This window comes from Chamaea fasciata, unplaced genomic scaffold (genome assembly GCF_029207755.1).
Source record: "Chamaea fasciata isolate MVZ Bird 193981 ecotype frontalis unplaced genomic scaffold, bChaFas1.0.hap1 SCAF_2, whole genome shotgun sequence".
Taxonomy (NCBI): domain Eukaryota; kingdom Metazoa; phylum Chordata; class Aves; order Passeriformes; family Sylviidae; genus Chamaea; species Chamaea fasciata.
The window spans coordinates 48,533,428-48,559,032 of NW_027094087.1; the positions used below are offsets into that span (position 1 = coordinate 48,533,428).

Sequence of the window (25,605 nt, forward strand, 5' to 3'; positions counted from 1 at the left end):
TCTTAAGATTTGGTTAAGGTTAGAGAACACTTCAAATGTTTAACTGCTTTCACAGAATTTAGCCCCAAGTGTGGCTGTAAGTCTCAGTGCAGTGATGTGCCCCAGAGGATTTTGTGCCCATCTCCTTGCAGATGAAGTTTGGCAGCATACACCAAGAACAACCTTGGCATTTATGTCCTTGGCATTACTGATTTCAGTCCTAGGTTTAAAACATATCTGAAATATTGTGGATATATAAAAAGTTAGTAAGGTTTTTTTCCTCCCTGCTGGGTGAAAACACACTCAGTTTCAGCACGCACAGCCTAATAGTCTCCTCTGTGTCTAAAGTGGGCCTGAGAAGGTCAGGAGACTCCTGTGTTCTTTGTAAAGTCCTCTAAACACCTCAAGCTACATCATGGTGAAGTCTGTGGTAAACCTCAAACTGCTCTCTATAGCTCCACAAAGAAACTGTAAATTTCCAAAATTGCTGAGAAAGGAGGTGCTCACATCCATGGCAGTGTGCTCCAGTGTGGCATGGTTTTCTCCTCTTTTAGCAGGGTCTTAATGTAAAAACACAGATAAGTGCCTGTGTAATTTACCATTGGTAGTTAATTTAGCCTTCCAAAACCAAAGGGGACCTACAGGAAAGCTGCAGAAGGACTTTGCACGAGGGTATGTAGTGGCAGGCTAAGGGGTAATGGCTTTAAACCTTAAGAGAGTATGTTTAGATTTAATATCAGGAAGAAATTCCTTTCTCAGAGGGTGGTAAGACACAGGACCAAGCTGCCCAGAGAAATTGTGGATGCCCCATCTTTGGAAGTGTTCAAGGCCAGGCTGAATAGGGTTTTAAGCAACTTGGAAACTGTCCCTGCCCATGGCAAGGGGGTTGGAACTAGATGATCTTTAAGGTCCCTTCCACCCAAGTCATTCTGTGATTCTACACATTTTGGTGGATTTCATAGGCTTTAGTAACCCACAGGCAAAACAGGACAAAATAGTACCGCTTTTCTCCTGGTGTTAGTCTGCTTTACTGATTTAAATTGTAAGTTCTGAGCTGGGACGATCTTTACAATTTGTGTGTACATGGCCTCTTCTAAAGGGCTTTAGAGTTTCATCTGGGTTAGAGAGACATTGCTGTACTAGAAACATTTACCAATTATTGGCAATAATTATTCCTTCATGGAGATGCACTGAAACATAGCAAAGACTATTTGGGGAAAGAAAAGCTTGATATTGTTTGTACTGGCCTGTGTAACAGTGCAGAGTGGAATTCTTTGGCTTTACATGATTGTTCTTGTAACTAAGGAAACTTCAGAGCAGCTGCGGACTTATTATTGATTTGTTTGCCAGTTAAATTTTCTAGAAAAAAAACAAAGAAAATAAATTTGGGGGAACTAGATTATCAAAATGGGCACATTAATTATTTCTCTCTCTTTTCTTTATAACTGAGATACCCTGCATGCCTCAGCAAACTATTGTTGAAGTATCTGAAGTATTAACATAAATAGCTTTAATTGAAAATACATCTCCTGAGAATTTCAATTCTTTAGCTGTGGGCTTTTAGACCTCCAAGATTTTCATACATATTGCTGAGGGCTAGTGCACTGGGACATACAATCTTCAGCAGTGGATGATGCAAGTAATTAATTATTATAAAAAGTACTTGGTTGTCAGATTTTCCTCCCCACTGAGCTTGGTAAAGCACCAAAGCAGATATGTTCTTGCCCAAAAGAACCTTCTTTTTATTAGCACGAAATATGAAAAGAAAGCTAAATATGGAGAGAAAGCTAAGCAGAGCCATGAGGATGATTTTTTAAAGGTAATCCTCACAGTGTCTGCATTCTCAAATATTTTCCAGTTTTGCTTTATTTTTAATTCTTGGATTTTATTAAAGAAGTGAGTCTTATGAAATTTTACCAACTTTCTTTCAGTATACCTGCCTACAGTATATAAAAGATACCACATTTCTGAAAATTTTAGAACTGAGAAATTCTGAGAAGAGCAAAGATCTAGTTTTTGTCCCCTGTGAAGAGAAAGACACTAAGAAGAGAGATATAACATGTAGGTGTTTGGGATATTTACTATAAAGCATGTCTCAGAAAACCTATGCATATTTGTCTGGGTTTTTCAGGAAAAATCAACAATACACCTGCACATGGAAATTTGAAAACTCTTCTTTTTTAGTAATTAAAACCTCCCTGCTCTGTGGTTTTGGTCTTATTTTATCTAAGCTCATAAAAAGTTTGGATCCAATGTGGATTAAAATTTTAAGGGCTGAGCTCTGAAACTTTCAACAGGGTTATCAGCAGGACCTGATGGGTTCAAACACTCTTGAAAACCCAAATAGGACTGATCTGCTCTGAAAAGTCATCATCAGGATCAGATGTCCTCACTCATCTGGAATGTAGGTCCTCATCCTAGCAGACCAAAAAATTTTTTCAAGAGCTGCTTTAAAGCACATTTCCCCCATTTTCATGCTCCATTTCTGAGGAGAAGGGCAATCTGTGGATATCAGCTCCCTACTGGACATAACTGAAATCATCTCCACCTTAAAATCTGGATGAGAAAATATTTTCACTATGGGACTTTTTGATCTCACACAGAGGTTTGAACTTTCAGATGTATGAAGGTCAGATCACTGTAAAACCATTTTTTTTTCCTTGGGAATTCAAGGCTTTGTAGCTAGAAATAGGCTTTGGGACTTCAAGGCTTTGTAGTTGTGAAACATTGCAGAAATCATCGAAGAGCTGATAGAGAACAACACTGCAATGTAGAAAGCTAAAGCAGTTAATGAAAAGTGGTTGGGAACGGAAGAACAGGAGATGGTTTTTGTTTTGAATGTGGCATTATCGAGACTGATGTGGGAAGGCTGAATCCTCTTGGCAGTATTTTTAACAGGTCTGAAAAACTGGAAAGCTCCAGAAAGAAGCACAAGGAAAGGACAAATGGCTCCACTCATCAACTTCAGCAAGGGACGCTTTTGGGTAGGTTGAAGGGAATGGGTTTTTTCACTGGTAAAAAACCTGGAGGAAGTTCTTTCCCTTTTTTTTTTTTTTTTTTTTTTACATTTGATGTCTGTGAGTATTCCAGCGAATGGTAGGATTTAAACATGACAGACATCTTCAATGAAGTTCAGGAGTTGGTGCTGTGTGACCCCAGAGACAAATCTGATTTAGACGTTTTTATTTCATGCAGGTATGGATATTTGTAACACTCAGCTCTCACAGGACACTTTTTATCAGTAGATCTTGCAGCACGTTGCAAATTCTTTTTGTCATCTCCTCTGTTTCTCTTTCATAGGAATTAAAATGCAGAGAAGTCAAGTGACAGAGTTTTCTAGAGGCAGATGTGGGAATAGAGTCTGTAGTCCCTCAACACCTCTGTCCTGAGCTGCTTGCCTGACTTCTGTGCCTCTTGCCTTCTCTGAGTAATACCATATCTATTGCAGCAGCTTTCAGCCCAGTTATTATCACTCATTATTTCTATTTTTTAAAATGAATGGAGCTCAACTGCCCATTGCAGATCAGCACTGGATCATGAGTGACATCTCACTGCAAAACAGTTAGAATCGCTGGCGCGTCAAAAGGAGGGTTTTCTCTGAAACCGAAAGTGAGGTGGACAGATCTTGTGAGAAGGCTGTGCCCAGAACAAGTGTCAAAGTTCTGACCTAAAGCAGCTGATAGCTCATAATTATGGTAAATATCCCAATATAATTCTAGCTACACAGGGGTATCAGATGTTAACAAGAGCAGTGAAGGTGAGAAGGGTTACACTTAAGGGACAAGACTATGCTTGTCTTCTTTTCCAGTTCTGTTTTTATCTTGTGTAAATCTGAACCAGCATTTTAACCTTCCTATAACTGTATTTTCACACTGAAGAAATGTGAATAACATTTCCCAAGTTTTTAGCAGCTCCTTGAAATCATTCACTTGTGAGGCATCAGAGGTCAGAGACTGTGTTTGTTGTTTGGTTGTATTTTTCCATAACAATCCATTGAGAAGCAGAGGATAATGCAAAGCAGTTAATTCTCTTAAATATGTAGCTCATAAATATCTAGACCAAAATAATAAAAGGGAGATTCAGATTTATGGGAGACCACAGGAGTAATAGAACATACATATAATAACGTCTGAATTTTTTTAAAAAAAGAAATATGATGGTTTAATTTCTGTGTATGAAGTATGCCCGACGTTTTCTGTTAATTCAAAACTGTGTGATATAAAAGAACAGTATCTCTTTTTCTACTGGTTTTGAGACTTAATTTCTCCAGTTTTAGATGTGATGATCTGGGAAAACCTGAATCTATTTTCTAGAACCATTTTGTTTAGCTGCTCTTATAAAACTCCTATCACAATTCACAGGTTTTATCTAACAAGAAGATGCTATTAAAGTCTGTGAGCTTTAAAAAGCATCTGTGCTTAAGAAGAAAAAGAAATATCAAATAATAACAAATACAACAACAAAGCACAAAATGAAAATGGTAGAGGTATGTTACTCTTTGCAGTAAAGTGCCGTAGAGTAACGGCTTAATTTCCTGAGGATCAACTGAAGTTCAATATTTTGAAGACAACTTATTATTTTCTGTGGTTTTTTCAAAGTAAAATCTTGAAAAAGTGCCCAGCAGTTTTATCAAAAAGTTACTTGAAGAGTAGATATCTATAAAGCTCCTTTTGCATTTTAGTCAGTGAACCAGGACAAGACTAAGAAAACAAGGCCAAGACCTGTACACAAAGTGTGTACGAAGTGTGTTTAGCTTCAGTGATTACTGGGACTCTGAACCACTGTCATCCCATTAATTGTTAACTTGGGTAAATACATTTCGAGCTACCAAAAAAACCCCAACCAAACTTAGAATGTTTATAGTGGCCTCTTGGACATGCGCTGAGTATTAAAATTCGAAATTTTGGTGTGTAGGGATGTATGGTGGGATCCTTCAGGATAGTCCAAGCCATGACCAAAGGACTGTCTGGTTTTCTTTGGAGGCTATGGAATTACAGATCATTTTGAAAGTCCCTTGTCTGAGAGCAACATCTGTGCTGTGGAGTGTTTGATGCCACATACGGACAATGTATTTCCAGTGCCACCACTGCAACATTGCACTGATTTGGGTGGACATAGGCCTGGGGTCCTCAGGAACAAATATTTTTGAATCAGTGCTTTGTGAGTGCTCTTTTCTTCTACAAAATACTCAAATGCATTTGATGGTTTTCTGCACAAACTAAAAGTGAAAATTAATGTATTCTCGGAGGCTGTGTCTTGTTTTCTTGTAATCAGTAATGTAATAGTTAATAATTATTGTGTGTTATTTGTTATGTAAGTTTTCCCTTTGCTTTCTTTTATTCTGGTGCAGCAAATATTGTTCCATTAGAAGATAAAATGTGACTGTGAACAGTGTTTTTCTACATTTTTAACAACATTAGTATTGATTTACTAATTGTATACTGAATTTCTTCCAGTGAATTTACTACCATGGTGATTCTTGTTCCTTCTTCTCAGGAAGATTCTTTCTTTTTGAGTTCGACTGATGAAAAAGTATTCTGATTGTAACCAGTCAGTGAAGAAAGATGTATCTACATCTCATCTATAGATCTGTATAGATATATATCTATATAGATATATATCTATATCGCTATATATACATATGGAACTGAAAAATATTAAAGATGAGTATTTGAAGCAAAACAATGTAGGAACAATATGAATATACTATAGAAGCCCAATTTTTAAACCTTTAAATTGTATCTCACTTCAGTGCATATTAGTGAAATGGTCTCCTTGGTCCATGTAGAGAAGCATATATGTGGAATACTTCTGTTGGCAGCCCCTTTGGCCTGCCTTATGTTGCCGCTTTAAAAAAATTTTTGCACAAAAGCCCTCTAAATAATAAAAAACCCATCAGCAGCTCAGTGCATCTCAACCCCTGAAAATGGCCAGAGCTCACTGCTCAGAGGCGAAACCTGTGAGATGAACAGCTTTGAAGCAGCCTGCACAGGTGAAGTCTCTTGATGGACTGTGTTTTGAGGCTTGAGATTGTTCAAATGATGTCATGTCCTTAAGGTGATTCTGAATGCTTCTTTTTCTTTCAATATATAATAATTTTAATTTCACTTATGTAGCATTTGCATGCAAAAATAAGACACCACCTCAGCCTTGAGAGTTTTTTAATGCTAAATTTTCCTAGGTTCCAGTTTGATAGTTCTGAATGTGAAGTGGACTACTTTGCACCTCCTTCTGGGCAAGGTGGAAGAAGAGAAAACTTTAAAGACATTTTAAATTTTATTGCTACTTCTCAGATATCAAAATACGAGATTAGAACGATGGTCTTAAATTTAATAACTGTTTGCCCTGGATGTCAAAGTTACCTGAGGGCCTCAAAATGTTTTTTCTGTTCTTGATGGTTGCTTACCAGCTCTTTTAGAAAGAAATGCTTTTGAACCTTATGCTTCCAAGAGAGCAGATCTAGAAACTCTCCAGATGTGGTTTATCAGCTTGTCCATGCTGATTGCTGTTGCTTTTCCCAGTAGTTTTCAGCTTCATGAGGCACAAGTTGAAAGTCTCACCATACCAATGACATGGTTGCACCATGAAGTTCAAGTTTATCAGAACTTGCAGGCCAATTTTCAAAGGCATTAATCATGATGAGACTGAGTGAAATCCAAAAGCACCACAAATATGGTAACAAAAGTGGCAACAAAAGTAATAACAGGAAACTATTTCAACTAATGTTGAAAATTCTGGTATGGAGAGATGTCCTATTTTTCTCATGTCAGTCCTCTTTCAGAATAGCTAATCATGATATGGAAGAAGGATGCACACAGGGCCTAGTTTAAAAGGTTTATTTCTCTAATATCCTCATCCCAGGGATACTGAGTACTTCTCTGATTTCTGTGCAACAGTGTTTTCAGCTCAAGTCATAAAGAAATGGCAATTATGCTTCACTATTGAATTTTCTCTTCTCCCACTCTTGGGGACAGTATGCAAAACAAAGAATGAAAGCAGGAATTGTCTTGCTTGAAATGGAGCAGGCAGGTGGTAACCCCATTTTCATCTCCTAACGTGTATGGTTGATGGAGAAAGGCTGTAATCAACCAAATCAAAATAAAGTGCCTTTACACGAAGCAATCTCTGAATGATGCAAACCCATGGTTGCCTGGCAATCTTTTTAAGCTTTTGATGCTGCTAATTTGTTATGTATTTTTCACACAGCACCATCCTTAGATGATTACTGTAGCTGGTGCCATACAAAGAAATCTTTAAATTGTCCATGTTAGATGGTTTTGCTGATAAGATTGCCTGCTAGCAATCTTCTCATTGTCCTGTGATGATTGAAGTGATTTTTCACAGAGCATGAGCATGAGCTGGAAGCCTGGGAGTTATTGGATCAGAGTTCTGATCTTGGCAACAACAAAACATATTGCATGGTGGTATGTGATTGGCAAAAATCCACTGTGTTCCCATATCACTGGCTGTTTAGTGGAGAAATGAGAAGAAATGATGCCTACCTCAAGCAGATGCTGGTAGACTGTATTATTGCAAGAGATGGCAAGAGTTCCTGCAGTCAAGCTGTGAGCATATGCAGATGGTTATCTGGACATTTTATTAGTTTTCCTTCAGAAGGTACTGAAAGCCTTGCTCCAACAGATAACTGTCACCTCTGCTATTGTTGCTTTGAATTTCCTCACCTTCCAGATGCTGCTATGGCTGACACACGCACTTTTAAAAATAAACTTCATTTTTCACTTTATCTTTCTTGTCACATGCTTCCATCTCATTTTAATTTCCATTTTGCCATCCAGATCTCATCTCCTCTTCTCTTACTCTTTTTTCCTTTTCTCACACTTCTGTTTTTTCTCCTTTTGTCTCCCTCCTTTATACTGTTTTTCTTTTCCTTCACAGTATTTTGCCCTCTCTTCATTTCTTGTCTTTCATCTTCTGTCTTTTTTCCCCTACCACTGTATTCTTTTCTCTTTTTCCTTTCTGCCCAGTATGTTAATAAAACATTTGACCATTCAAACATTTTCTGTCTCTACTCTTCAGGCTTCTGAATTATTGCTATAGTTCTACCAAAACTTAATTACCACATCAAAGAAGAGCTGTTCTCATTTAGGCAGGATTTCAGCCTTTCCTGAATTTTTTTAAACATGTTTGACCTAATTAGAAGTCCCATTTAAAATGAGACTTCTACAGAAGCAGGAGGAAATTGGACAAGTTGTTTCCAGTATATTGAACATGTCTTACACAAAATTTGAGAAATACAAAAATGTTAGATTTTTTATTGAGGTGCTGAAATAATACTGATGGTTAGGTATAATAACATGCATCTTTTATGATAATAGCACATCCTTTCTCTATCAAGTAAATATGTTAATTTTAAAATAATAAGTAATAACCATGTGTCAAGACCTGCAATTGCTCCACTTTATGACAGCAGCCATTATTTTATGAATATTTTGCAGGAAACACACTTTTTTTCATTACACACTTTTTATTACTTCCTTGTTCCTAATGAGGTAAATTCACTTTACACAGAGCCCTCAAAAGAACTACATATAATAAACTGGTGAGTGCTATGATTTCCCTTCTGCAAGTGTAAGTTGTTACATTCTCCAACTACAAAGTCTTTGTATGTAAGCCTGTGCTGTAGCTGCTTGTTATTTTAACTCTGAATCATTATTGGTCCCTTCCAACCCAGTTTCTGAGAGGGTGAATTTGCAGGTACTAAATCTGTTAAAATTAAGATTGGCAAGTAAAATGAAACATATTAACAATAACACTGATTACTAAATCAGGAGAATAATTCACTTTGGAAAATGGCAAATTCAAAACGGCCTGGGAATTGTTAATCAGGAGCACATGTCCTTCTGAAATGCACAGGGACACTCAGGCTGACAGATGTAGCTTGTTTAGCACAAAAAGAAATTTCTTCTGCAGGCAGGATATTCTGTGCTCTGTGTCATGTAAGAGACCAGCACACTGGGATCTCACTGACCTTAATAACTATAGGCAGCAACTTCTGCTGCCTTAGTTGTGTTGACTTGGAGGGAGTTAAAAGAGCAGAGATTTTATTACTGGATCCAGTTTCCTTAAATCCCTAGGAACATGCGAATGCCTCAAAGGTGTGTCTTAAAACTGCACAGCAAAACTTCAGTGTATAAATAAGACAGGCTGCTGTGAGAATGAAGTACTTTATCTGTTCCCTCCTTCTGCAGCTGAGCTCCACAGGGCAGTAAGGATCCTGCCTTGCATATTTGCAAGTCTCTGAAATAGTCACTTAAAAACCCAGTATTTTTCAGACCTGTTTTAGTCTCTGCCTAGGGTTCATTGAACACTACCATGACAAAACGGTAAAAAGTGGGTGTGGATTTTTTTTTTTTTAATGAACTGTTCTATATCTGGAATGGCTGGAAACCAAAGACTGAATGTGTAAGAAAATTAGAACCAATTGAATAATGTTCTAACTGTGCAAACACTAACCTTAAGTAGGTTATTTTAGGGTATGTTGTCTATTATAGCTTCTACGTGTACAATAGCTATTTAATAAAGAACTCCCTGTGAAGGTCAGATTCAGAAGAAAGACAGCCTGTGATGTGTATATATCGGTAGCTAATTTAACTGCATAGAAAAGATGCACTTTGAATAGAGGGAGATTTTGATGTTACAATTCACATTCATTTCAGTGGTCACAGTAGGGTCCCTGCGTCTTCTGATGCACCAGATCAATAAATCAGAGATTGAATAAGCCTCATTGAATATGTTTCTTGGCCCTGGTTCATTTTCTTATGAAGTCCTTGGCCATCTGTTTACTGACTCCAGCTCAAGGGGGAGCAGACCAATAACATAAAACAACACTTTCATGCCAAATAGCCTGAAACCAAATGGCTCTAGATTATGTATGGATTATGAACTTACAAGCAGAATACTGATTTTTTGAATCAGTAAAAACCTGAAAGAAATGGGCCTTCATTTGACTGGAGCCTGCAGATATGACAATAATTTAAGTGTACAATGATGCATTTCAAGATGACATTCATAGTCTTGGGGACCTTACCATGTAAATTTTGTTCTTTTCAGTGTTTTCTAGTTGTTTTTCCGTGTGATTGCTGGTGTAATGTATATTCTGGTAAAGCAGCCAGGAATGGCTGCTTTTTGGTGGTCTCATGTTTTATCTCTGATCACTGAGTTTGCTCCACATCTTTCAGGGTGATGAGCAGTTAAGTTCCAATTATTACAGGAAAGCAACCACTAGTAGCTGTAGCTCTTTGTCATGGGGTTGGAAGATCTTTGTTGTTTTGGAATATACATTTTCATCATTTCCTCTATTCTTGGCCTCTGAGCACAAATGAGGGATTTGTGAACAGCATATTCCCTTATACTAGTGTTTTTCTGGCCATCACACATGGCAGCAGGAATGCTAACAAAAACAAAAAAACAAACCAAAACACAGGCAGCAAAATTCCACAAATTCTATAAAACCACCCTCTTCTTTTGCCATATAAGATGCATATCAATAAAGACAGACCCTGTGCTGGATAGTAGACTGGGAGATTTCCCAAGAAGTACAGAGCAAAACTAAATATCTTTCATTAAATATCATTAAAATAAAGAGTTTTTTGGTATAATTTTGTGCTGTAGCAGATCAGCTGTGTGAAGCAACTTACGCAAGAAATGATGCTGCATATTATGGGAGCCATTAAAGTAAATGTTGCCACTATTCCATTAATTTAAATGGGAAATTACGAGTGTGAGAAACCATTTAGAAACTTGGCTTGCAGCAAACACACAAGGACACTTCTTTTAGCAACAAAGGACCTTGGACTGTTCCAAGCAGAATTCTGTTTGGGAGACTTATGGTCATACACAGAGTATTCATTTTCCATAGCTCACCATCAGCTGGAGGTGCTCAGTATCCCCTAGTGAAACATTAGGTAGGTGTAAAATGAGGCCCTGTGCTCCAGAGATGTGTTTGGGACATAAGTCTTTTCAGATCTGAGACAATCTCTTCATGGAATTTTCCAGGAATGAGCAATTTTTGGTAGTGTGATAATCCTGATTGTGTTCACTTTTTGGATTTTAATACGTGCTGATTCAGTAAAATTGTGTGTGACTCTTCCAGAAGAGCTTACTTTGAAAGTAACTGTCTTAAAATATAGCCTTTCTTTCTTAATAGCCAGTATGAGAAAAAGAGATTTTTCAGTGCCATGGCAAATGAACTCTGGGAGCAGGCAGTGGATATAACACAAGAGACAACTCATAGGTACAGAGGGCAGAATTTATCATTGCTTCCAGTTTAATCTGGAGTTTCTCTGCAGTAAATATGAGACAATGCAGTAGTATATAAATAATTGATGCATTTGAATGTGTTTTCAATGGTATTTCTATTGTGCCTTGATTACCTGTAGTGAAATAGCATCTATACACTAGAAGTGTACCTGTGCAAACACATGAAAAAAACGTTATTTCCTTTCATATATGCATTTTCTTTTTACTGTTTGAACAGAAAAACAGATTGCTCTGTTGAGAGCAGGTGAAATCTGCCTCCGTGGAAGCATTCAGATCTCAAGTGGGCAAGGAGGCCCTGTGCAAATTACTCTCAGTTTGAAGCCCTGAGCAGAGGTCCCTTCCAACATAAATATTGAGTGATGCTACTCTATACTTTGAATTATAGACAATTATGCACTTCTACTGTAATCTCAAGGGCATATGAAAAGATACTTAAAATGTATTTTGCTGCACAGAAGGTGTTTGAGGTGTACAGGAATAGTCAAAACTCATTTTTCTGTTTCCTCAGTGATACTGATCATATTCCTTGATACCTCTCACAAACTCAGGTCCAGTCGGGCTGAATGAACTTCTACAGAATAAGTGTCTTAAGGTGCAGAAAATAGAGCAAGGCAGCAAAAAAACCCCCCCAAAGCCAAAAAAAGCGCAACCAACTAAACAAACAAAAAAAAAAATCCCAAAAAACAAAAAAAGGGCACCTAACCCACAAAAAACAAACCAACAAAAAACCCCCAAGAAACAAAAACAAACAAACAAAGCCACAAAACCCCCCCAAAACCTCAATCACCTCTCAGATGCAGCTGGATTTTTTTCCAATTTGTGGTTTAAATGCAACTGTAAAATCTTTGGTTTGTCATGTTTAGCGTTTCTAAAATTTTTATAGGGAGGTTTGCTCCTCAAAGGAATTTCCAGCAAAATAAAATCAGGGTGAAGAGAAACATGCCCTTGACATCAGGTATTATAAGGTTCTCCTGTCATGAGGCTATGCTGTGTCCCACTGATGCTTTTTGTGTGTTTGCACTAGTTGAAAGGATTTGCCCTATTTGCACTCCCTTCAAAGGATGAGGATGGCAAGACCACCGAAATATAATATAATTAGGGATGCTCTTGGATTTGAAATTGTTGTATCTCCCAGATATGATAACAATGCCATTAGTTCTGCTTCGATACCTGGCACATATTTAGTGCTGAATGTAGCCAAGAAAATACTGCACAATGCATGGAGAAAATTGCACTCTGATCATCTTCAGGACTATCAGGTTAGTTTTGTGTCAATGCCAGAAATCTGATTTTCTGAATTGTTGAGGAAGAAACGGCAAATAGGAATAATGTCTGGAAAAAGTAATCCAAACCCTTATTTAGTTTTAGATTACCAAAGTAGATTTGCCATTATTTTTCTCCATTGCCTTGGGGAATAGAAAGCCTACTTTTTAATGTAAACTACAGATTTCATTGAATTTGTTGCAAATTAAGAAAAACTCGACAAAGCTATTCTTTATAGTAATTCTCTCTAGTGGAGCAGAACTGGGAACCCCCCTTTGTCAAGTGGGTCTGCAAGTCAAGCAGTAGCAACAGAAGGTACAGAAGCTTATGGCCGTTCACTATTACTAACTGGAGACACCAGAGCTCCCTTAGGTATTCCCCTACCTCCAGTAGATGTACAGATGGGATATATAGTGTTACATCTCCTCAAGGTCACTCCCATCCATGGGCTTCACATTATTCCTAGTTCAGCTGTGTAGTAGTTCACTTCATGCCCATTTTGCATCCAAGGAGAATTCATATTCTCACTGGGCTATGCCATGAAGTTGCAAATACGAGACTTTTTAGTGCTATCTTTTATTCTGTTTCTCAACATTTTCCTCCTAATTTCCCATTTCATGCTGATAGTGAATATATTTAGTGCATTTTATGCAACAGAGAAAGGACTTAATTGTTTCCACAGCTCTAAAACAGGTGGCCAAAGTTAGGTGGCCTTAGACTGGAATCAAAGTTGTCTGCAAATGCTACTTGTTTCCTATTGTTTGCACAGACACAAGGGTTTTATACCTTGATGCATTATGGAAAAAAAAGCAAATCCACAGAATATAATGAAAAACTCTGCAAAATTCACAGACCACATTTTAATATCCAGTACCTTTTTCTACTGTACATCAAAACAACTAGAAGAGTTTACAAGAAATGCTTCTTTCTCTGGCTTAGCTATTAAAATTAATGGGACTTATACAATTCAGAAACTTGAAAATGGAATTTATCTTTTCATACTCTTTGGCTGTAAGGAAATGTATCAGACAGACTATGTCTTAGAAAACCTTCTATCGTAATGAATGTGGTATTCATAATTTTTCCTAGACAAGTTTATTTTAGAAAAAGAAAATGAATACCAATGGGTTATTGAAAGTCATTTGTGAATTCACTCAATATTTTGAAAGAATAAGAAAAATGTCTTGGCCATTGCTAGATATAATGGATATCTTTAATGTTACAGAGGGATGGTTGTACAACACAGATTGATCTCTTTCCTGTTCCTTGCTACAATTTTCCAAGTTGCTGGGTACCTGCATTGTGGCTTTCTAGCTCATCTAAGCCATGCATTGCAACTCTTCTCCTCTGAAGTGCACTGATAAAAGACCTGTTTGCATTTCAGACTCAGCACAACACAGCTTTCATTTTCACACTCATGCTTTTTATCCCGGCAGGTCAGGAATGGAGGGAATGGTCTATCACCTCAGTGTGAGCTTTGGTAGCTGGAAAGGGAGGATGACTTATGGGCTGGAGGACAGCAATTAGCTCCCTGGGAGAAGATAGCAAATGGACCCTTTCCTAAGCCTTGTGCTCCATGCAGCTCTCACACTTGCTCACTGTCTAAAATGCATCCTGACCCACATAAAGCTGCAAAAATTTGTGGGCGAGGAGGGGTGCAGGGAGGGAATAGGAGGAATGAGGAAAGGGTGAGATAGTCAGAAAGGGGAAAAAGAGAATATTCTGTGGGCAATTAACATTTTCCTGTGATTTTATGTGAGTAAATGAGCACTTGGAACTCAGTTGCCCAACACAAAGAATAAAAAGAAGGTCCCTGACTGTTTAAGCTTCTTCTTGATGTGGGATCTGCTCTGTGGCATTAGGGGGTGAAAAACTGTGCTCCAGCAGAGGCTTCTCTAGCAACTCTCAGCTGTGTGTTGTCTTAACAAAGCCAAAGACAGAACTGCACAAGTCAAGCAATTTGCTGGTTGAGAGCTAAAAAGGTACAGAAGAGTCATTGGTTTATATCCATCAGAAAAAAACACCAACCCACGCCATCTTTTACTCTTTTGTCACTGAACAGAATGGGTCATATGTAACAAAATCTAAGGAATGAGGACATCAATTCACAACAGTGAAGGTGCTGTGGGCCTTTGTAATGTTCCAATGGCTGAGTTTAATGAAAAAAACCAACCCACCTTCAAAGCCCTCCAGCATTTAAAAGCATTCCTCTCACTCTTCCCCTCCTAGAGGCTCCAACACAATGCTATTGCATATCCCAGGAGGGCTGCTCTGATCTTGTCAGAGGTGTTCCATAAGTTGTAACAGGTACTCACAGCTGCTGAAGTAAGATTTGGAACTCATATATCCTTCCTCTTAGGTATGCGTCTTACTTACTGGGTCACAGGGAGTGGTAGTAACAAGGTTCAACAAAGTAAGATCTCTTAATGAATGAGTCTCGTTCTTTTTCCTGAAAATTCAATAAAAAGCTATTTAGAAACTGCTCAGCATTTCTGGTTAAAAAGCTGCTTAGATACTGCCCTCTGGGGTTATCATCCTTTAGCCATCCCACTTTCCACTGTTGCTGTTAGTAAAGTGTTTTTAAGATAGCCAAGCAGCGCTATTTGTGTTTGAAAGAGGTAATCTTTTTAATTACACGCTTCTTATTATTGATTTTGCATGACACTGCATAGTAAAATTTGAAGTGCTATGTCAAAATGTTGCATCAGAAGAAACAGGAAAAATGAGTTTCCTCTGGATGTGCTATCATCTGACATCAGCTCCCCAGAAACCTTGTTGTGACTTACACAGAATCATAAATACCTGTCAAACCTGGCCTCGAGCATTCCCAGGAATTTGGCATCCACTACTTCCCTGGGCAACCTGTTCCAAAAATAATTTCTTCCTCACAGCCAACCTAATTCTACCCTCTTCCAGTTTGAAACCATAACTCCTTGTTGTGTTAGGCAAATTGTAGAATGTTTTTCTCTGTCTTATAAGCCTCCTTTATAAAACGAAAGGCTGCAGTAAGGTCTTGCCAGTAACTTCTCTACTCTAGGCTGAACAACCCCAGTTTTCATAGCTTTTACTTCACAGGACAGGTGTTCCAGCCCAATGATCTTTTTTCTGTGTTCCTCCTCTGGATCTGATGAGTGCCACTAGAAGCTGTGAGTGCTACTCACCTCACAGGTTGCTCTGTTTCTTCCTTCTCTCTTCCTTTAAAAGCAGTTGTCTCCAGGTGTGCTTGGATTCTCTCTACAGAGATGCTCTGCTATTCAACCTATTCTCTTAAACTTTAGAGAAAAGCAATACAACAACTATTACCCATGCAGAAACATGGTAGTGACATTTGATCTGTTTGTGCGTGAACAAAACTAAAGTCAGGACAAGCATCACATGACTTCTGAACTGCAGCCCAACTTGTAGAAAAACAAACTAATTTGAAAACTAGTCCAGTTTTTACAAATGTCACTGATGGAGACCCCAGCACAAACACATTTTCAATGGATAAGTGTTCCATTACTTATTAAGTGTACTTAAGTGTACTTAATAAGTATTACTTATTAAGTGTCCACACCAATAAATGTTTTCTTTGCGAGATCTCTCCTGGTTTGCGCAGATACTCAGTCTGTGATCCAAACACCTTATAACCACTCTTTTTCTCAGCTGTGTGGTCTGAATTGCTTGAGTTTTCACTGAATTTTCTTGTCTTCTCATCCCTTTTAATTTTCTCAAGCTTTTTGCTGTTAGCTTCCTTCTTGGACTTCACACACCAGCCTGTAGCTGGATATTCCAGGACCAGTTGTGGCAATGCCACACACAGCAGAGAGGTCCCACAAGATAGGACATTTTCTGGACACTCTGTTCGAGCCCAGCCCACTGGACTTTTTCCTCCTTAGGTATTCTCGGGTCTCCTGGTGCTGTAACATGACCTGTTATTATCACCTCCAGCAGCTATCCCCTGTTACTCATTTATTATTTTTTTTTCTGTGAAGTATACCCCACCAGCTCAGCCTGCTGATAAAGTGTCACCTCTCCAGCACTTTATGCACAGTGTTTCCCCAAATTTCTCTGTAGTAAGCAATGAATTATTGCACACCTTTGGATAAGGGTAGAAAATTGTCAGCTTAGACTATGCATGGTATTCTTGAACACATTACTTAGATGTTGGGGGCCATATACTGATTAAAGCAAAGATCTTTCCTGTTGACTTTATTTTCCTTTTCTCAGTCTGTTGATATGCTGGCAGTTCAAAACTGAAAGAAAAGTAAAAACCATTTGGAGCTAGGGCAACAACTCTTATACCTAGAGGAAAAACAGTGGCTATTATATGTCTTGTGTACACAGAATATTTGACACAGACTCACATTCCATCAAGCAAAGAGGGGGAAATGGTCTAGATGAAACATCTGTGAAATAAGTGTGAAAGCGTTTGGAAAATTTTATTCTCAAAGTCATGATCAGCTTTTCCCTGCCAAAGGAGGAGGAGGAGGTATTGACTGCTGCTCTGCAGAAGGGCTGCCCAGCAACTGACACTCTAATCAATGGAGCAATTGAGTGAAAACTGCATTTTTAATTTTCCAGATGATATCAAGCTTGGAGAGATTGCAAGGCAACCAGTGAAGTGGCTCAGGTTTCAGAGTGGTCCTGACAACCGTGTGAAAACCACCTGACCTTTCTCTTCTATGCCAATTCAGTTCAACAGAGGCAGGCACATTTGACTGAGAACATGTGCAGGAAAGGAGATGAATGATTTGGCAGCAGCTCTGCAGAAAGCGTTCTGAGAATCACAGGGGACGAGTAGAGCATGAATCAGCATTGTGCAAAAAAGGCAAACATCATACGGGGATGTATAAATAGGAGTCTTAAATATAGGCCAGTTAAAATAGTCCCCCTGCTCCACTTGGCACTTTAGAGAACTTGGCTGGTATAAAGCTTTTCCTGAATTTGTAATTACAAAAAATGCAATGATTTTTTTTTTAAATCAATAGTGAAGAAAATGGAAAAGATAATACAAAAGTAATAGAATTAAGCAGAATCAAAGGAGTTTACTGTATTAGCTCTTGATGAATATCCTAAAGATAAGAGTAGTAAACACCGGTAAGTAGCACTGGCCATGAAGTTATGGGGTCTCTATTATTGGTTGTTTTTAAAAATAGGTAGGACAAACTGATATTAGGACTTCAGCCTATAGAGAGTGTGATCCTACCTTTTGGCAAGAGGATTGACTTCAGGGAGCACATGTACCACCAAGAGCCTTCCCAACTCTGCCTCAGCCTTTCCCTGATTTGGCACTGGATTAATGACATGAGGCTGGAAACTGAGGCATGTGGGAAAGAGTAACCAGAGACCTGGGTTGTTGTCAGGGCCTCCCTACTGGCCAGATGACAAGGAGATGTGGAAAACATGAAAATGATTTCATATCCATGCCACACATGACATCATTTTCTTATAAATAAAGATATGCCAACTTGAAAATAAATTGTATGGCACATATTGTCTTTTGTACTGCATTAGTAGTGACACTGTTGTACACCACAACGACACAAAGACTCCGACTTCAGAAGGCTGAAAATGACTCCCTTATTTTTGAGATGTGTCTTGCTTATATACTATTCTACACAGGCCAATTTGATTGGTGAAACAAAGACCAACCTCTTCAATCCCATTGGTTGGACCAGAGGGACATCAAGAAGAAATCCCTCCTAGGGAAAGAATGAAAACAAATTAGCAGTTACAAAAACATGTCTCTTGTTTACAGAAAATTCCCTCGGAAAGGAATTCCAGAAAACCAAAACATCTCAGGCATGAACCAGGGCTACATTAGTAGTGTTGTAAAAAATGGACAGATGTTAACATCAAGATATTTTCTTCTGGGGCTTCACCTTAAACAGCTTTAGGAGAACTTATTCAACAACAGATTGTCAAGATAAAAATTCAAGAACTCTCAAAATGCCTCTTGCATTTCCTAGTCTGCAGAAATCAGAACCTAAATCTCCCTAAACCTCAGTGTGTTCATATGTAGATTCACTTCTGTGCAAGGCCAGCAAGAAAATCACAAGCTCTCTTTATCCAGCCTAAGTGAAAGAAAAATGGATTTGACAGCTGGCCTTAAACACTTTCTCCTTGATGATTCAAAGAAAAAGGAATCCATCTAAAGCTGTTGATTAATTCTTCAAATACAGATGGAGAGCAATACCTTGAAAATCTACCCCTTAGAAGTATAATAAATGAGTGCTTGGGGGTGGGGGAAGGGCTTTCTTTTACGAGATTTTCAAACAGCTCTTTTGAAGGGATCTAATACCTATTTTGTATTACAGGATGACTTTTGAATTTGTGAAATGTAAGAGAAGAGCTTTATAGATTCTCAGAAGGGTGAAATGTAACACAGAGAGTCTAGACTTTGAGGAGTTATCATGGATTCAAGATAAATCTCTTTCTCTTCATACAGTCCACATAATTAACAGAGGCAGGAGACTGGCCAAAAGACAAAATATTATTTCAGATAAAGTATCTTCTAAAATATATTTCAACATTTTGAAAGAATATCAATTGTCATGTATTGCAAGGCACATTTCTAGAAACTACCAGAATATTTCATCAAATAATTCAAATGTATTTCAACGCATTTGAAGCTATTTAATAATTAAATTATCTCTTTAGGTCGAGTTTTAGCACACAGGAAATTTTTACTGTTGCTATCACTAGTATGCATTGTAGAGTTAACCAAATTAAAAGTTTGAGAATTCCTTTAAATTCTTATAGCTGTATCAAAGTTTTCCAAACAGTTACATGGAAGCAAAACTGAGCTTTTTATCATGACTGAACTGAAATCTGCCTTTAATTTAAAAATATTATAATAAATTTGGTGAAATGTACTCTGTCATTCTGTGTTTATATGTACTTTCAAGAGAGATAAGAGTAATAAGAATTTTATTGAACACCCATATGTACACATCCCATGTGCTACAAAATATCTGATTAAATTTAATTAAAGGAGAACATTGCAATTAGAAAATCCCTCTTTTACTTCTTCTGAAAATGGCATACTTTTATTAAAAGGAATGCTGTAGAAATGTATAATTTGCAGGAACTAATTTATCTTCTTTTTTTTTATTTCTTGAAAAATCATAGGAGACTTTTAGAAGTCATTTCCTCCCCAGAAAATAGGAAATAAAATACAGTAACTTTTATTGCATCTGGAAAATATATTTTCCCCGATTGTGCCATTCAGTGGTAGTTACATGACTCTTCTAGACATGCTGACTTAAAAAAAAACAAAACAATTTTTGAAGGGTGAAAAAAGAAACTTCAGGAGTATGTTTCTCAGGCTGTCCACATTGGAGACTGCAGTACAAACCCCCAATCTTTTTATGAGCCATCATTTCTACTATGTAAAACATATTAACAAAGGAAAGAAGCAAGTCAAATATATTCTTACAAGGCAAGGCACACTGTGCATGCAAATGAGATCACATAAAATCCCAACTCCTTCCTTTTGGTGAAACATTGCATTGGAACTCTTAGAATATAAAGAGAAGTGAATATAGCATTCGTATGCCCTGTAAGCAGAAAAAAAAAATTCTTGCTTTCCTTTTAAAACGGGGATTTTAATCAGGAGTGATTAATCCCCAGATAGTAATGAAATTGATATTCTCATTCCAGTAATTAGAACAGTAGCTGAGACTACTGTTGTAGTCATTGTTCAGCAGAGGACCAGAAGTGTCCAATAGAAAGTTGTTGCTGGACACACCCACACCAATACACTGAGCAGGACATTATGGGACACCTGTACAGGACCAGCAGGTGAACTGAACTTGAGATTTGGATCCAGTTTGTTTCATCTAGCAAACGACACTGGGATGAAATCCCAGTTTGAATTGGATGTCACCTAAGAGGTCATCTACACCTTACAAACATAAGATAAAGCAAAGCACAAGTGGTTTCAAAAAACACCACCAGTCCCCCATGCTCCAACCCCAGCTCCTAAAAACAAACTAGCTTCACCTAACATGATCTCTTGCCACTCTGGCTGCAACTGGTGAGTTTACATTAGTGATGTAGTCTCTGGAGTCAAATATATTCCTGGGCCAAGGCTCTGTTCAATATTTGTGTATCATTCAACTCCTTTCTCTAACTGAGAATTAAAAATCCATAATCTGTGTTTTCAATTGGTGGTATGCATTTCAGTCATAAAGAAGATGCACCAGTTTAAAATAATCAGAAGAGTGATGTCTGTTTGATAAAATGGGATGGTAAAGAATAGAGAAATGTTATTCTTTACACTGAGTCTTAGAGGCTTAGTATAAATAATAAAAATAAATTTATAAGAGGCTAGTAAAAGCTTAATGAGTACTATAAACATGTTACATAGCTACAGAAAGTCAGTATATTGTACTCTGGGAGACAGCAAACAATATTTTCAAAGCAACCTATCAGGCCTCATCATAGAATTTTGACTCTAAAGTAATAATTCTAATCAACTTAAAGCCATTTGAAAATGGATTTTAAATACAAAATATGACCAAAAAAAAGATTAACATCATTATCTATAGCTATATCTGGTACAAACAACATAGTATGTTTGTGAACAACTTTCAAGTATAAAGAAATGAAAGCTGGATTTGAAATATTTGAAAAGTGTTCTTGCTTTGCTTCAAAATGAACTCTGGACTTTCTACATTAATCAGACAGAAACCAAGCAGACAAAAGAATTTTAAGTACTGCAGTGGGGAAGGGCTTTCAGCTATTATCAGTATGAAGACATTAATGTGAAGGTCAGGAGTTCCCACAATACAAGGTACAAAAATCACACCTGTCATGACAGATTGTAATGGGAAACAAAGCATTAAACTGGCAGAAGTCCATTCATTGCAGTATAATTGCAAAAGGTATTTTTGCAGCACAGAACGAAAGTGGGTGGTGGCCCTTCCCCACTAGGTATGAGGCTTCATTTTTTTGTAGTAAATTCCATGACAATTTTCATATTTAATTTCTGTCTATCTGTATTTTTCAAGGAGGGTGGCTACATTGCAAATGGATGGATGATAATTCAAAGTGTGTGACTTACAGTTTGTTATGCCCTTTGCATAAGGCACATGTAGACTTAGATTAAGCTATCTACTCTTGTGCCTGGCCATATGAGATAACACAGTTGTTAAGCAAGTCACATTTATTATCTTGCTACAGCATGTTCTTTTATTGCAACGGCATGCTTACTTAGCAATTCTGGATACCTGGAGAAAATCTGAAATGGCTGAACTCCTGTCAAGAGATAAGATATGTGGAGGCAAAAGCCTCTTATTTTTACAGATCATAGAGTGTTTCTCCAGAATGTATTTATGGTTTCATTGTCAGTCACTCCCTTGGAAAGACGAAATACTTTTCCCTTTTTGAGTCTCTTCTCCATTTGTAGTCCTTTATATCATTGGAATACCATGTTCTGAGGGTGACTGCTCCCAAGTGTATTTTCCATGCATACTGTGTCTGGCTGCAGTCACAAGGTGCAGTTGGAACTAAAATGGAAGAAGGCAGATCACTGAATTTTCTCGGCTGTTATCTGACCAGAGACATGAACGCCCTTTGGTTTCTGTTCTTGTATGTTGGTGCTATCATCATATTGCATCTCTGGCAATTACATTGCACGTGTGAGTCATGACCACCGGGCTGCAAAGCAAGCCTCATTTTCTCACTCTTGCTTCCAGATGAAAAGCAACTCATCCCAGAACAGCTGGGTGAAAGGAGTAGTTTCCTTGAGGGTAGAAAACAGATCTTCAAGTCTTCAGGCAGAGTCATGCGCATCCAGAAATCTCAGTCTTCCCCACAGCCAGATAAATGAGCCAAACTAGAAGGCTGTTATGACTTAGGCTTCTCTACTTCTTTGATTTTTTGATATGAAAATTCCATCTGTATCGAAGTTGGCATGTACATTTCCATTAAAAAAACTGTGGTTTTGATAAAGCTGCATTTTCCAATGAAAAAAAAAGTTTCTGTTGGAAAATTCCCAACATATCCTATAAAATCCCATTTGGATGACAAATTCACCAAGATAAAATCACCTTAATAATAACTGAGGGTTTAGTATACATTTACCAGCAAGGAAGGCTAATGCTCAAAAATTTTCAGCAGTCATTTAAAGAACACGGTGCCTCATCCAACTGACTTGTTTTTGAAGCAGTCTTCTGAACTTGGATATTTAATGAGATCCTTTCTGTAGCATCATCAGGGTCTTGAGCTCTGGAGACAAATCTCTGTTGGAAGCTTGTTGCAACAACTTGTATTATTGTAGTGCCTTTCATTCCTTTCCAAAGCTTTCACATTCACATTGGTGACATTTTCACTTTCTCTCCTTTCTCCTGAGTGCCAAGAAAAGCTTTATAGATTAGGGATTCTAAAGAAGCAATTAAATAATATTAATTACAGACAGTATGCTGCATGCTAGCAGCTCAAGTACTGTCCAGCTTTGGGGGCTTAAAAACAAATTCTTTTTTTGTGAGAAAGGTAAGTAAACTTTGCAAGTCTAAGTCATGGGAATAAAAAAAGCAATGCTCTGCTGTATAATCATGATCTAAAATTACCACCATTTAGCACTAGTTTTATCACCAGTGTTTAGATATATGCCATGCGCATGTGTACACACTGAATTTCTTCCCTATCCAGTTGATGGTCATGTAACTCTTTCAGAAGTGAGAAGATTAGGAATGTTTGCAAACTTGTCTAAGACATGGTAACTACACAACACTATTTATTTAGATCATTAATATAAAATACATTATCTGCTACAAATTTTTCTCCTTCTCTTCACTTATGTCAATCAGAGCTCTTGTTTACACTCCTGAGCCCACTAGCAAACATTTAATGGAATCAACAATGTGCAGTTGCCCAGCTGGTCTGATAATAACTTTTCTTTTATCTTCCTTCCCTTGCAGTTCCAGGAACCATGAGTCTTCCTGGCCTTACCTAGAGCAATCTTTGTCCCACCTGACAAGAAGCACCAAGATTTTCATCCTTGATGTTTCTGAATTTGGGAAATTCAGTCACTTTGTGCAGGTTGTCATCACACAAAGTATCTTGGAATAGAACAGAGTAGAGTAAAGGATTTCACATCACAGCAATAACAATGGTAGGTCTGTGCGTGGGGTGTTATCCTCTAGGCAGCAGTATGAACATAGAATCATAGAACTATTTAGTTTGGCAAAGATCTTTAAGAACACCAAGTCCAGCCATTAACCAGCACTGCCAAGTCCATCACTAAGCCGTGTCCCTCAGTGCCACATCTACATGTCTTTTGAGTAGCTCCAGGGATGGTGACTCAACCATTTCCCTGGGCAGCCTTTCCAGTGCTTAACAACCCTTTTGGTAAAGAATTTTTTCCTAATATCCAATCTAAACCTCCCCTGATGCAACCTGAGGCTATTTCAACTGGTTAAAAAAAAAAAAAGAAAAAAAAAAAAAGTAGAACAGCTGGTTAAAAGCTGGAAAGAAAAGTTTGTAAGGACTTACATAGATGCTTATACCAATTGTCAGAAATCTGCACAAAATTTTGTGTATGTACAGATGTGTCCTCTGAAAAGGAGCTGGTAGGCAAGTAGGTTAGATAAGCTATGGAGATGTTTTGCTGGTTATTGCTGCACATGTAAATTTTAAAAAACCCCAAATCCTTGTACCAAACAGAAAGGGCTTATTGCATTTTTAGCCATTTTCATGCTGCTGAAGAAAAGCAAATAAAAGAGACTGATTCCTGTGCCTAGGGCTAAGCAGCACCATTTGGCTCAGTTCTACAATAGTTATGGCTGCTCCTCTCTGTAGCAGATTTGTCTTGCACAGAGTTGTGCAAAAGCAGAGACAGAATTGCAATTAAACAGATTAGGGTATGAGTGTACATGCACCCCAAAGTTCTCTTTTGTTTACCTTGCTGGACCTGTAGGTTAGTTTAAGACAGTGTAGCTCTGGAAGGACCACCCTTGTTTCATGCCCTCTATAGCTGCTGGATTACTTAACTCAAAGAGTGGACCTATGGGTGACCAAAATATTTCCCATGTCCAAATAGGAATAGAAATTAAAATTGTATGCAAAAATAAGTTTGTCTCCTGCTTATGGGTTGTGTGTTGCCCCTGTCCTCCACGTCCCACTCCCTGGTTCCATTTGAGTGCATCAGGGAAAAGGTTACTGGAAAAAGAGGGTGCATATGAGGAAGGACAGAAGTGGTTGGATTATTAGTCACATAATTTTTATTGCTTATGATTGAAAGAAGCATGCTGCTCACCTGAATCAGAAGGGCTGGGTCCAGAGGGAGAAGGCCTTGCTGTAGAACAATTGAACAGCTTCTCCCTTGCCTTCTCCCTGTTGAGTGCAAGTCCCAGACTTTGGGGCTAGGAATTTGCTCCACAAGCCCTTATGTGTGACCTCCCTGGTCCCTGGAGTAGCTGCAGTACTAACTACTGGAGTCAAGCAACTGGAGGAGGAGAAAGGGAGGGAAAGACTTTCATTTAAGGCATGACAACTTCACATTTGCATGTACCAAACATGCCCAGACAGAGTGTTACTGCAGATCAGACAGCACTTGTCCCCAACCAGAGACCTTCTCATGCATCCATGCCCCCGTTAAAGAAGCATAAAGATGCTTCTGTTGGTGAACATAAGTCCCATTTTAGAAGAGGCACAAACTGAGCCACAATTAACATAGTTATGCCCGTAGTAGAATTTTTACTAATATTACTATTTCATTGTATATTAAAGAGATTTTGCTAAAAGGCTTCATTCTTTTTATACTGCCTTAGTTTCATAAAATCATCGAATGGTTTGGGTTGGAAGGGGCCTTAAAGATTATCTCCCTCATATCACAGTGTAGGTGAAGCTGACACTCAAAGAAAGGCAGTCCTTCCAGTTTATATACATTTCACAGTTAAGGGCCTTCTTAGCTCTTCTTTAAGGAGTGGTGACCTTCTCATGGGTATTTAGCTACAGAGAGTTCACTCTGCAGCCCCATTTCATACTGCTGAAATAAAGGTCCAATGCAACACTGGCCAAAGAAAGCCTTTAGAGTGATTTGAGAATAAAATGGAAATCCTTAACCTAAGCTAAAACAGTAATGTGAAAGTATGG

At 38.1% G+C, this 25,605-nt stretch overlaps 1 long non-coding RNA gene across 2 annotated transcripts in view; it reads left to right on the plus strand.

The window, feature by feature from the left end:
* Positions 1–2,722: 2,722 nt before the first annotated feature.
* Positions 2,723–25,605, plus strand: part of LOC136285930 (uncharacterized) — a 28,009-nt gene continuing 5,126 nt past the window's right edge. Inside the window, exon 1 of one of the 2 annotated variants that reach the window (XR_010719594.1) lies at positions 2,723–2,963. This is a non-coding gene — a long non-coding RNA (uncharacterized lncRNA). Of the gene's footprint in view, positions 2,964–23,439; positions 23,624–25,605 lie in introns of those variants that run through there. The other variant, XR_010719593.1, reaches the window with a different exon arrangement.